This window comes from Podarcis muralis, chromosome 13 (assembly GCF_964188315.1).
Source record: "Podarcis muralis chromosome 13, rPodMur119.hap1.1, whole genome shotgun sequence".
NCBI classification, from domain to species: Eukaryota; Metazoa; Chordata; class Lepidosauria; order Squamata; family Lacertidae; genus Podarcis; species Podarcis muralis.
Genome location: NC_135667.1, coordinates 3,152,722 through 3,166,412, shown reverse-complemented (window position 1 = coordinate 3,166,412; position 13,691 = coordinate 3,152,722).

Below are 13,691 nucleotides of genomic sequence, written 5' to 3'. Positions count from 1 at the left end.
CTACTAGCGTAATTTGTAGATTACAGTTGCTCTTCAAATAATTCATATACTTCTTCCAATCTTCTGTGAATCTCTGGTCCCGCAGGTTTCGAATCCTCCCTGTCATTTTGTCCAATTCTGCACTATCCATTAATTTCGTCTGCCGTTCTTCTTTCGTCAGGATTTCTTCTTGCTTCCATTTCTGGGCTAACAATACTCTTGCCACAGTTGTTGCATATAAAAACAATTTACCATCCTGCCTATTAAGGTCCTGACCTAGAATACCAAGTAAACATGTAGCCTTATTGGAGTTCACCGATTGGGTCTGCGTTGCTCCCGGACGGGAGGAAGGAAGTCAAATGACACCGAGGTTGGTTCAAAGAAAGAGTTTATTCTGCTCTCTGGATAGCAGAAGGCACTTGCGTGGTCAGCTCACAGCAAGTCCAAAGAAATGAGAAATTTCATGCAGTATATATATCCTCCAGGCACCCTCTCCCCCCTTCCCCAGGAATCCAACCACGTCAGCCTATGTACGCAGGTTGACATTACATCTGTTCCTGCTCTGGTATCCTTAACCATAAAAGGGTATTCTTTTTTCTTTTTTTAAAAGATATTTATTAGAATTTTTCAACATGAAAAAAGAAAAATACAAAATCAAAATAGATAAAAAACAATTCCATCCTTCCATCACTTTCTTTCATTTGCTTATTTCCCGGACCTCCTCACACCTCCCTTTTTGTATTCCAGTTCAGCAAATTAGTTCAGCAAATCCTTCCCCTCTTTGTTTTATGCTAATCTTTAATCTTAAAATAAAGTAACATTAAAATTTTGTCTGTTAATAGTCCATTTTTTCCCCATACTCCTTATAGCGTTATAGCTAAAAACCACATAACCTTTCATCCAACATCATTCTAACATTCATTAATTTTACAATATTTCTGTAGGTAGTCTTTAAATTTCTTCCAATCTTCTTCCACCAACTCTTCTCCCTGGTCTCGGATTCTGCCGGTCATTTCTGCCAGTTCCATGTAGTCCGTCACCTTCATCTGCCATTCTTCCAGAGTGGGTAGATCTTGTGTCTTCCAATACTTTGCGGATAAAAGGGTATTCTTTCCTATACTTCTGACCATAAAAGGAGCGAGAGGTCACCATCTCCGAGAACATACTCTGGCGCTATTCCCAGACTGGGTCTCTGCGTCTTTTGTGGTCAGGACGTAAGATAAGGCACAGACGTGTCTTCTCTGTTCTACTGGTACAGTCAAGGCCATACTTGCCGTCACAAAATGATAAAGGAGAGGGCTCCGAGCACAGCTTTATACAGCTGGGTTTCGGCTCAAGAGCTCAAGTTAAAGCATTTTAGCTAAGGAAGAATAGGGATTTTGGTGCAGTTTCAAACTGCCTGCACAGTCAGTTTTGGGGTTTGGGAAACCCATTCCTTCAAAAATGCTTCTGGTTTTTTTAAGAATGTATATTTCAACATCTTTTTCATCTCATTATATATCATTTCCCAGAAGTTCTTTACTTTTTTACACTCCCACCACATATGATAAAATGTTCCTTCTCTGGCTTGAATGTTTCTGCTCGCCTGGAAAGTGCTCTTGAACCCGGACTGCGCCTCTTGCTTGGCTGCGTGGAGGGGTGAACCCTAGGGCGTGTGTGTGTGTAGAAACCACCCTGTTGGGCAAACGTCCACCATAGTTGCCCCACCTACTTTTTCCTCTGGCCCCGCCCCAAAGCTACCCAGAAGTGGATGCGAATCTCAGGCTGAGAACCTGCATTGCAGGGGGTTGGACTAGATGACCACTGGGTTCCCTTTTGACTGTAGGATTCCTTGAAACGGCATTTACTAGCTCATCCTACCCTCCAACATCCTGCTGATCAAAATCAGGACACTCGGGTTTTTGGGGACCAAAACTCTGCAGGAGCAGAGAGGGCTGTGCTGGTCCCAGGGGAAGGTTACTGTTATCGTAGTCAAAGTTCAGTCCTGAGTCACTAGCCTGGTAATAGTCCACAAGGTGCAAGGCGAGGTCCGAAGCAGGAAGCCGGGTGGGGACAGGAACACCCGAAGATCAGAAGCAGGAAGCCGGGCGGGGAACAGGAACACTGGAAGATCAGGTCTGGGTCCGGGTAAGCACAGGTACTCCACAACGACGTTGCTCCCGCAACCTGGGACCGGGCTGACTGACCTTTATCTTCTCTAAGGCCAGGGGCGGTCCCGGCCCCCAGGAGCCCCGCCTCTCCTGGCCTTAAGGCGAGCACTCCTCCTGGGAGAAACCAGTTCCCTCCGCCACTCTGCCCTAAGCCTCTGCAGTTCAGGAGAGGCTGAAGGGTTACCGGGCCCAGGGGGAGACTCACCTGTAGGCACTGAGTCCTCAAGCACCTCTGGAGCCAGAATGGTTTCACCTGGTGCCTGCTCCTGAGGATCTGGCACAGGTGCAGGCTCCTCGGTATCTAGGCCTTGCCCCAGTTCAGCCGGCCCTGGAGGCGGGGACTCCTGTGCCGGCTGGGATTCCTCCGGTTCACTCTCAGAATCGGAATCCCAGGCCATCACAAGGGCTCTCGTATTTGAATCCTGCTTGCGGGTTCCCTCCCCAGGCCGCTGGACTAGAAGGCAACCCTAATGGCCTGATCCTGCGGCAGCGCCCTGGTTAGATGCTCCAAACCAAACCCATTCGGAAGCCGGGAGGTCCATTAGGTCCAGTTGTGGCCGACTCTGGGGTTGCGGCGCTCATCTCGCTTTACTGGCCGAGGGAGCCGGCGTCCAGCTTCCGGGTCATGTGGCCAGCAGGACTAAGCCGCTTCTGGCAAACCAGAGCAGCGCACGAAAACGCCGTTTACCTTCCCGCCCGAGCGGTACCTATTTATCTACTTGCACTTTGAGGTGCTTTCGAACTGCTAGGTTGGCAGGAGCAGGGACAGAGCAACGGGAGTGCACCCCGTTGTGGGGATTCGAACTGCCAACCTTCTGATCGGCAGTGGTTTAGACCACAGCACCGCCTGTATCCTTACCATATGTGCCCAGGGGTTTTTAAAATTTGTATTTCAGTGAAGGATTGTGTTATGTACTGAGTTGAACAGGATCCAGAATGCAGCAGTCTGATTGGTCCACAGGAGCCACCCAATCCAGCTCCATGTGGAAGGGAATCCGCAACCTGATTGGCCTACAGGAGAATCCCGGAATTAGCCAATCATGTGGGGCCCATTGTGTAAATAATGTATATAAAGTAGAAATTCTGGGGGAACTTCCATTCCTCCTCACCACTATCAGCTGAATAGGTAAAAGGACCCCTGACCATTAGGTCCAGTTGCAGCCGACTCTGGGGTTGGGGTGCTCATCTTGCTTTATTGGCGTACAGCTTCCGGGTCATGTGGCCAGCATGACAAAGCCGCTTCTGGCAAACCAGAGCAGCGCACGGAAACGCCGTTTACCTTCCCGCCAGAGCGGTACCTATTGATCTGCTTGCACTTTGACGTGCTTTCGAACTGCTTTGTTGGCAGGAGCAGGGACCGAGCAACGGGAGCTCACCCCGTCGCGGGGATTCGAACCACCAACCTTCTGATCGGCAAGTCCTAGGCTCTGTGGTTTAACCCAAGAGCATGAAACCCACTCTCGACTCCGAGTATATTTCAGATTGAGTTGGCCAGGCTCTCGCTTCTGCTCGCCCTAGGCAACCCCCCTTTGGCTCCGAAACCCCTTTTTTTGAAGCCCAGGCTGCCTGCTTGTCCCCGAACCGCTCTCTCCCACGTCAAACCACCCACAGGACTGCAAAACAGCCCCCACATTCCTCCTCCTTCTCCTCCTCCTTCTCTCCGCGTTGGAGAAGCAAATTCTCCTTCGCTCGCCCCAGTTCTCTTGGCCTGCAGGCTAAAGTGAGAGGGGTGTGCCTGTGCGTTTGTGTAGATATAATTAGCATCTGTTTCTCACATCTCGGATGCTGCTGACACCCAGCTGCGCAGATGTTACCGTCACCGCCACCCCGGCCCAAATCCGACCCCCACCCTGTGCAGCGCTGCTTCCCCAAACCCCCATCGCTCCCTGTCGCAAACCAGGGTGCAGGGCGAGATTCGCACACAGGCCCGGCAGCGCCTATTTTGACTCACCATCTCTCTCTCTCTCTCAGGACAAAGCGAAAAGGAAAGGAAATAGAAAGCCGCCCGCCAGCTCACGAGTGAGAAAGGGGAGTTCGGGCAGAATGCCGTCCTTGAATGAGACACCATGAGGCCTTATAGACCAACCCGAGAAGGCCATGAAGCCTATTAAGTTGCAATGCAAAGCCCAGCAAATTATCAAGTGCCCAAGGAGGCAGCGGCGCGGGGCGGGGCGGGGCGGGGGGACAACTTTGGCTCTGTTTGACAGTGGGAATAATAATACAGTGGTGCCCCGCAAGACGAATGCCTCGCAAGACGAAAAACCCGCTAGACGAAAGGGTTTTCTGTTTTTAAGTTGCTTCGCAAGACGAATTTCCCTATGGGCTTGCTTCGCAAGACGGAAATGTCTTGCGAGTCTTGCGATTTTTTTCGCTCCCCCCCCCCTTTTCTAAGCCGCTAATAGCCTCTTAGCCGCTAAGCCGCTAAGCCTTTAATAGCCGTTAAGCTGCTAAACCGCTAATAGTGCTAATCCGCTAATAGGGTTGCTTCGCAAGACGAAAAAACCGCTAGACGAAGAGACTCGCAGAACAGATTATTTTCGTCTTGCGAGGCACCACTGTAATAATAATAATAATAATAATAATAATAATAATAATAATTTATTATTCATACCCTGTCCATCTGGCTGGGTTTCCCCAGCCACTCTGGGCGGCTTCCAACAAAACACCAAAATACAATAACCTATTAAACATTAAAAGCTTCCCTAAACAGTTTGGTAGTTCTAAAAGTTTGGTAGTTGTTTTTCTCTTTGACATCTGAAGGGAGGGCGTTCCACAGGGCAGGTGCCACCACCGAGAAGGCCCTCTGTCTGGTTCCCTGTAACTTGGCTTCTCGCAGGGAGGGAACCGCCAGAAGGCCCTCGGAGCTGGACCTCAGTGTCCAGACTGGACGATGGGGGTGGAGACGCTCCTTCGGGTCTACTGGGCCTTTGAGGCCATTTAGGGCTTTCAAGCTGAGCACCAACACTTTGAATTGTGCTTGGAAACATCCTGGGAGCCAATGTCAGTCTTTCAAGACCGGTGTTATATGGTCTCGGCGGCCACTCCCAGTCCCCAGTCTAGCTGCCACATTCTGGATTACCTGTAGTTTCCGGGTCACCTTCAAAGGTAGCCCCACGCAGAGCGCATAGCAGTAGTCCAAGCGGGAGATAACCAGAGCATGCACCACTCTGGCCAGACAGTCTGTGGGCAGGGAGGGTCTCATCCTGCGTACCAGATGGAGCTGGTAGACGGCTGCGCTGGACACAGAACTGACCTGCGCCTCCATGGACAGCGGTGAGTCCAAAATGACTCCCAGGCTGCGCACCTGGTCCTTCGGGGGCACAGTTGCCCCATTCAGGACCAGGGAGTCCCCCACACCTGCCCACCTCCTGTCCCCCAAAAACAGTACTTCTGTCTTGTCAGGATACAACCTCAAAGGACTCCCTCGCAGGGTTGTTGTGGTGGTGGTGGGGGGGGGGTTGAATGGAGAGGTGGGAGGAGCTTGTAAGTGGCACCTTGAGGTCCTCAGAGAAAGAATAGAATAGAATAGAATAGAATAGAATAGAATAGAATAGAATAGAATAGAATAGAATAGAATAGAATAGAATAGAATAGAATAGAAATATTTTGTTTTGTCCAGGCCTCAGTGGATGGAGAAAAACATTGCCCCCCCCCCCCCTCTTGCTCTCTGGCATGAGATTTGAGCGCTGTCTGGCTATATCCCCACCTCAGCAACATACAGATCTGGCGGCTTCCAGGACGCGCCGTCTCGCAAGTGCTGAGGCATTGCTTTTTCCTGCAGCTCTCGGCGAAGCAGAGTTAAAATCCCACCCGCCGGCCAGATCCTCTTCTAATCTTTGCGCACACAGAGTAAGCCCCCTTTCGTTCGGCAAGGCTTCCCCACAGCAACGTTAATTAAAAGCTTCTTTCTCGTGGGCTCAGCCTGTTAACGCCTTCCTGATCCGGGAGCTGGGGGAAGCGACGGCGACGGGTGGCCTAAAAATTGCCCTTTGAATTGCCCCAAAGTCAGATTCTGTTCCTACCGGGGCTGGGGGACAGACGAGGATTATCCACGATGCAATTTTGCAGCAATCGCACCAGGGCCCATTCCGTTCTCCTCCTTCCTTCCTTCCTTCCTTCCCTCCTTCCTTCCTCCCTCCCTCCCTCCCTCCCTCTTTCTTTCTTTCTTTCTTTCTTTCTTTCTTTCTTTCTTTCTTTCTTTCTTTCTTTCTTTCTCTCTCTCTCTCTCTCTCTCTCTCTCTCTCTCTCTCTCTCTTTTTTTCTTTCTTTCTTTCTTTCCTCCCTCCCTCCCTCCCTCCCTCCCTCTTTCTTTCTTTCTTTCTTTCTTTCTTTCTTTCTTTCTTTCTTTCTCTTTCTTTCCTTCCTTCCTTCCTTCCTTCCTTCCTTCCTTCCTCCCTCCCTCTTTCTTTCTTTCTTTCTTTCTTTCTTTCTTTCTTTCTTTCTTTCTTTCTTTCTATCTTTCCTTCCTTCCTTCCTTCCTTCCTTCCTTCCTTCCTCCCTCCCTCCCTCCCTCCCTCCCTCCCTCCTTCCTTCCTCTTTCTTTCTTTCTTTCTTTCTTTCTTTCTTTCTTTCCTTCCTTCCTCCCTCCCTCCCTCCCTCCCTCCCTCCCTCCCTCCCTCCTTCCTTCCTTCCTTCCTTCCTTCCTTCCTTCCTTCCTTCCTTGTTAAGTCTCCAGGCTTTCTGAAAGTGATAGAGTGGTTAAATAAGTTTTTCTCCCCCTCTCCCAACGGGATTCATCCAGCCTCCTGTCCTGATAGAGGTCAGGATTCGAACACAAGACCGCTCTGCGGTTTCCAGCAACTGGCATTCAGAAGTGTCTCTGCTTCTGGCGGTGGAGGCAAAGCACAGCAATGCTGGCTAGTAGCCATCGGTAGCCCTCCATGAATTTGTCCTGCCCTCTTTGAAAGCCACCCAGCTTGGTGGCCGCCATCACTCCCTCCTGTGGCAGGGGGTTCCACAGTCCTCAATGCATGAAAAAGGGCTTCCTTTGGCCTGCCCTGAATCTTCCAAGGTAGGGTGGCTGCAAGACCTGGTCTTCTGGTCCCTGGCTTTCACTTGCCCGGCCCACTAAGCGGCTCAGCTGAGATCTTCTGCGGACAGAAGGACTTTCGAAGGAGGGGAGAGAAAAACAGGCACGTGGCGGATCCCTTCCCATTTCACCTCCTCGTTCCTGTCTGCCTATGTGTGGGTGCTGTTGAGGAACAGATCTCCTGCTTCGACAAGAAAGGATGGGGAGAATTATTGCGGTTAAACACACACACACAGCCGCCCCAATCTTCCTCGCCTTCCCTCGCCTGCTTTCACAGTGCAAGCCTAACACAGCTACTCAGAAGCAAGTCCTGTTGACTTTGCTGGAGTTTCGTCCCAGAGTCCCTGGTATCCAGGGTTAAGAGTTGGAGCCTTAAATCTTTGAGAGTAGAACTGAACCCAAGGCTCATCTAGTCTGACGGAAGGCAGCTAAAGAAATGTTATAAGAAAAACGGCTCCCTTTTCCTTTATGGGGTATTCCAGAGCCCCTACAGAGTCCTATCGGTAGGAGAAAATAACAGAAGGTGATTGGGCCACATCCGGCCCCTGGGCCTTAGGTTGCCTACCGCTGACCAAGATGATCAAGGGTCTGGAAACCAAGCCTGATGAGGAACGGTCGAGGGAGTTGGGGATGTTTAGTCTAGAGAAGACTGAGAGGTGATGTGATGGCTCTCTTCAAATATCTGAAGGGCTTCCACATGGAAGATGGAGCAAGCTAGTTTTCTCCTCCAGAGCAAAGGACCTGAACCAATAAAGGATTCCGGTTCCGACTGAACATCAACAAGAGCTTTCTGACAGTAAGAGATGTTTGACAGTGGAACGGTCTCCCTCTGAATATGTTGGGTTCTCCTTCCTTGGAGATTTTTCCAACAGAGGTTGGGTGGCCACCGGCCATGGGTTCTGTTATAAGAATTTTAAGGTCTCAAATATAGACTGAATATTCATACATAAATGCATACATATCTAAATATATGAACCGTGTGTCTGAAATATTACGGGAGAGCAAACCTGAAGCCATTTTGACTCTCCCAATGACCTCAGATATTCCTCTGCAGTAAGGGAGGCAAATGGGGAAAGCCTTCTCATTGTCTTTTCCATGAGTAGGCAAACTAAGGCCTGGGGGCCGGATCCGGCCCAATCTCCTTCTCAATCCGGCCCACATACGGTCCAGGAATCAGCATGCTTTTACATGAGTAGAATGTGTGCTTTTATTTAAAATGCATCTCTGGGTTATTTGTGGGGCATAGGAATTCGTTCATTTCCCCCCTCAAAATATAGTCCGGCCCCCCACAAGGTCTGAGGGACGGTGGACCGGCCCCCTGCTGGAAAAGTTTGCTGATCCCTGATCTTGGTCATCATCCTCTGCTCACCTTCCAGCTTGTCAACATCCATCTTAAATTGTGCTGCCCAGAACTGGACACGGTATTCCAGGTGTGGTCTGACCAGGGCAGGATAGAACAGGACTATTCCATGATCACTGCAGATGGTGACAGCAGCCACGAAATTAAAAGACGCCTGCTTCTTGGGAGAAAAGCAATGACAAACCTAGACAGCATCTTAAAAAGCAGAGACATCACCTTGCTGACAAAGGTCCATATAGTTAAAGCTCTGGTTTTCCCAGTAGTGATGTATGGAAGTGAGAGCTGGACCATGAAGGCAGCTGATTGCTGAAGAATGGATGCTTTTGAATTCTGGTGCTGGAGGAGACTCTGGAGAGTCCCATGGACTGCAAGAAGATCCAACCTCTCCATTCTGAAGGAAATCAGCCCCGAGTGCTCACTGGAAGGACAGATCCTGAAGCTGAGGCTCCAAGACTTTGGCCACCTCATGAGAAGAGAAGACTCCCTGGAAAAGACCCTGATGCTGGGAAAGATGGAGGGCACAAGGAGAAGGGGACGACAGAGGACAAGATGGTGGGACAGTGTTCTCGAAGGTGCCAACATGAGTTTGACCAAACTGCGGGAGGCAGTGGAAGACAGGAGGGCCTGGCATGCTCTGGTCCAGGGGGTCACAAAGAGGCGGACACGACTAAACGACTAAACAACAACAACATGACTTCCCTCGATCAAGATACTAGATTTCTGCTGATGCAGCCCAGAATCACTTTAGATTACACTCTTCAAATCCCCCCCACTCCAACAGTGTTTTTCGTTCTCGGGCTTGCTCTCCTGAGGATATTTCTGGTTTATTTCTCATTCTGGGTCTGGTGCAAATTTTGGGTTCTTGAAGGTGTGGCGGATGATCCCGGCATGTGCTCACTTGCCCGCCTGCCCGTTCACGCGAATTCTCTGCCGCTGTCATGCGGGTCATGAGACACATTTTATTGTTTGCTGTGGGGAAAAGCGGGGGGGGGGGGGAATCTGCTATATTTGTCAGTTTTGTGTGTGTGTGTGTGTGAGAGAGAGAGAGAGAGAGGGGGGGGGGGAGGGAGATTTTCACATAATCACAGAATTGTAGAGTTGGGCTCTTTTTTCCTGGGCGCCGTTGACGCTGCCATGGGACCGGAAGGTTCGATGCAAAGAGCCTAAGAGTCAGGATATTTTTTAAAAAATATATTTTTTATTAGGTTTTTAACATAACATTTTCAACACTTAATAAACATACTTTGATATCTTATACACTTTTTTTTAACTTCCATCAATCACATCTGAAAATTTTCCAACCTTATCACTTAATTTACATTTCTTACTTTCACTATTACATTTAGATATTATAACTAATGTCTCTCTTCTTTGCAATATTTCATATATTTCTCCTTACAAAACTTCTTGTAGTCCTACTAGCGTAATTTGTTGATTCCAGTTGCTCTTCAAATAGTTCGTATATTTCTTCCAGTCTTCTGTAAATCTCTGGTCCCGCAGGTTTCGAATCCTTCCTGTCATTTTGTCCGATTCTGCGTAGTCCATTATTTTGGTCTGCAATTCTTCTTTCGTCTTCTTGTTTCCATTTCTGGGCCAACAATACTCTTGCCGCTGTTGTTGCGTATAAAAACTATTTAGCATCCTGTCTATTAATATCCTCACTTATAATACCAAGTAAAAATGCTTCTGGTTGTTTTTTTTAATGTATATTTCAACATCTTTTTCATCTCATTATATATCATCTCCCAGAGGTTTTTTACTTTCTTACATTCCCAAAGAGTCAGGATATCTACCTTCGCCTCCTGGTCAAGCTCTACAGATTTCTTGCTCGACGGACCAATGCAAAATTCAACAAGGTGATTCTCAAACGGCTCTTTATGAGCTGCGCCAACAGGTCTTCGCTGTCCGTTTCCTCATGATCCGTAAGATGAAGCTCCCACGCCAGGAGCATAGCTGTCAACCGTCCCTTATTTGGTGGGAAACTCCCTTATCCCAGCGCCGTGTCCCGCTGCTGTCCCTGATTGATGATGTCCCTTAAATTTCCCGGGTTTCAAAGGAAGCAGCTCCTCTCCCTCCCTCCCTGCTGGCCAGGGAGGAGGGAGGCTCCAACTGGGTTGCTTGGCTGCGTTGCTCACCCAATAAGGAGTCTGAGAACGACTGGGGGGTGGAGCTTGCATGCCTTGTGCCGATCAAATCGGCCACCTTGCCTGGGGACTCGCCTTTGCTCAGCGCTTCCCAGCGGAGAGGGGACGGTGGTTTTCCTTGCTGCATCCCCTTTGCCGGGTTGCTGCGCTGTGGGAACCACCGCTTGAGGCTTCGGTTTGGCTGCTGGTTGACTAAAATCCCTTATTTTGGCTGCTGATCCCTTATTTTCAAATCTGTAAGTTGACAGCTATGGCCAGGAGAACAAAACTGCTGTCGTGGTGGGTACAGTGACCGATGAGGTTCGCATCCAGGAAATCCCCAAACTGAAGATCTGTGCCCTGAGAGTGACCCCAGGAGCCCGTACCTAAAAGCTGGTGACCAGATCATGACTTTTGACCAGTTGGCCATAATAATAAATGTAATAAATGGAAATCTGCCCTTATTCCCTTATGGGGTACACAAAAGCCCTTATAGAGTCCTTTGCAGGTTCTCCATCAGTCGGAGAAAAGAACAGAGGCCAACCAGAGACTACTGAGAAGCAAAGCAGCTTGTAAGCCTTATCTTTATTGATCTGTTGCAACAGGGTGCTCCCCTCACACGCAGGAGAAGGAGGGAGACCCCGAACCAAGGTGTGTCCACCCTTATACAGACATTTAAAATTCCCTGCCCTGGAGTTCAACACCACCCCCAGAAACATCATACATGCAACACAGAAGGGGCGTAGCTCAAGACCACCCCCCAGATACATCATACCTACATCACAGAAAAGGCGGTCTACAACAGAAATCTGAGCGCGTTGTTTATCTCCTGTCTGGCAGGTTACCTGTTAATGTTCACTTGATTGGATACCCTGGGGAGCCTGGCCAGTCTTTTGTAATGACAAATACTTAGTTCCTGGGCCAGGTCACAGGCTCACACCCTATTCATATCTTAAATGTGCCCTTAAGACAGGATTTGTGAGGAAAGAGACAATGGGGAGGTTTCCCACTTGCAGAGAAATAATTGAGGTCAATTTCTTCAGGACTTTTTTTTCTGTGGAGTTTTCAGACATGTGGTTTATATATTTATGTACGTGTTTGCTTAGCACATTTATGAACATTTATTACATATATGAACATTTATTCCATATCTAAGACCTTAAAATTCTTATAACAATGGCTGCCCCCAAGGGCGAAGGAACTGTGCTGCTTTCTGGACCCAGGAAGGCTCACAAAGTTTACAGGCATTTTTGGCAAGGCCCCTGGAAATCCACACAGCCACAATAAGCCATACAAGGGCCACAAGTTTGAGCGGGCTCGAGGTGGCCGTGCCAGTCGAGGCTACGAAAACTAGATTGGGTCTTCAAATATTTGAAGGCTGCGATGCTCTGGATTCAATTTGCTATTCTGAATATATATAAAAAAGAATTGTAGCATTGGAGAGTCATATAGTCCAAACCCCCTGCAATGTGTTATACGTGTGGCTGCCTCTGAAGACAGTTCAGTGGTGAAGAATTCAGTGGCCTCCAGTTTTGGGACTACAGCTCCCATCATCCCTGACCACTGGTCCTGCTAGCTAGGGATCATGGGAGTTGTAGGCCCAAAACATCTGGACCAGGCCGAGTTTGCCCATGCCTGGCCTGGAGGGTGGTAATGCAAGAACGGGGCCTTTTCTGCAGTGGCTCCCTGTTTGTGGGATGTTCTCCCCAGGGACGCTGGCAGCTTCATTACATATCTTTAGGCACCAGGCGAAAACATTCGACCAGGCCTTTGGCTGATTAACATCCAATACCCTTTAAAATGTGTTTGTGGGAAAGGGTTTAATTGTTTGTTCTTGTTTTTATTATGCATTTTGTATTTTTATGTTGCAAACCGCCCTGAGATCAACAAATTAAAGGTAAAGGTAAAGGGACCCCTGACCATTAGGTCCAGTCGTAGCTGACTCTGGGGTTGCGGCGCTCATCTCACTTTATTGGCCGAGGGAGCCGGCGTACAGCTTCTGGGTCATGCGGCCAGCATGACTAAGCCGCTTCTGGCGAACCAGAGCAGCGCACGGAAACACCGTTTACCTTCCCGCCGGAGCGGTACCTATTTATCTACTTGCACTTGGACGTGCTTTCGAACTGCTAGGTTGGCAGGAGCAGGGACCGAGCAACAGGAGCTCACCCCGTCGCGGGGATTTGAACCGCCGACCTTCTGATCGGCAAGTCCTAGGCTCTGTGGTTTAACCCACAGCGCCACCCGCGTCCCTACTATACAAATTATTGTTGCTAATATTATTCAGGGATCAGCAGAAGCTGCCAAGAAATCAAGACACAGAGTGGCACTCCCACTGTCCCGTTATTGAGAGAAGTCATCATCCATCGAGGCTCATTCAGTCCCAAAACCGTGCCTGAGCCCAGATTCAACCCACATTCGAACCCAGGTCCTCATGGGAGGGAGCAGAGCCAGAGGGAGGGAAAGGAGGAATGACTTCCGACCCAGCAGGAAGAGAAGTGGCGCCTAGTGGGTAGAGCAGGATGGGCTGGAGGCATCCGATCGGGTGGCCAGTTTGTGTTCTGTGAAACAGGCAAAAATCTCATGGGTTAAAAGCAGGAAGGAGCCCAGACACAGATAAGGGTTATTCCATAGCTTCCTGGTGCCATCTGGTGGCAAAGGTTGTGTATTTCAGCCCAGCACAAGAATTCTCACCATCTGAGTCGAATAGCCACTGAGCCTAGGGCTTGCCGATCAGAAGGTTGGCAGTTCGAATCCCCGTGACGGGGTGAGCTCCCGTTGCTTGGTCCCGGCTCCTGCCAACCTAGCAGTTCGAAAGCACCTCAAAGTGCAAGTAGATAAATAGGTACCGCTCCGGCGGGAAGCTAAACGGCGTTTCTGTGCGCTGCTCTGGTTCCCCAGAAGCGGCTTAGTCCTGCTGGCCACATGACCCGGAAGCTGTATGCCGGCTCCCTTAGGCCATGACAAAGCCGCTTCTAAGACCTTAAAATTCTTATAACACTAGCTGATTTGCTTCTCGATATTCTCTGGTTGGCCTCTGTTATTTCCTCCTA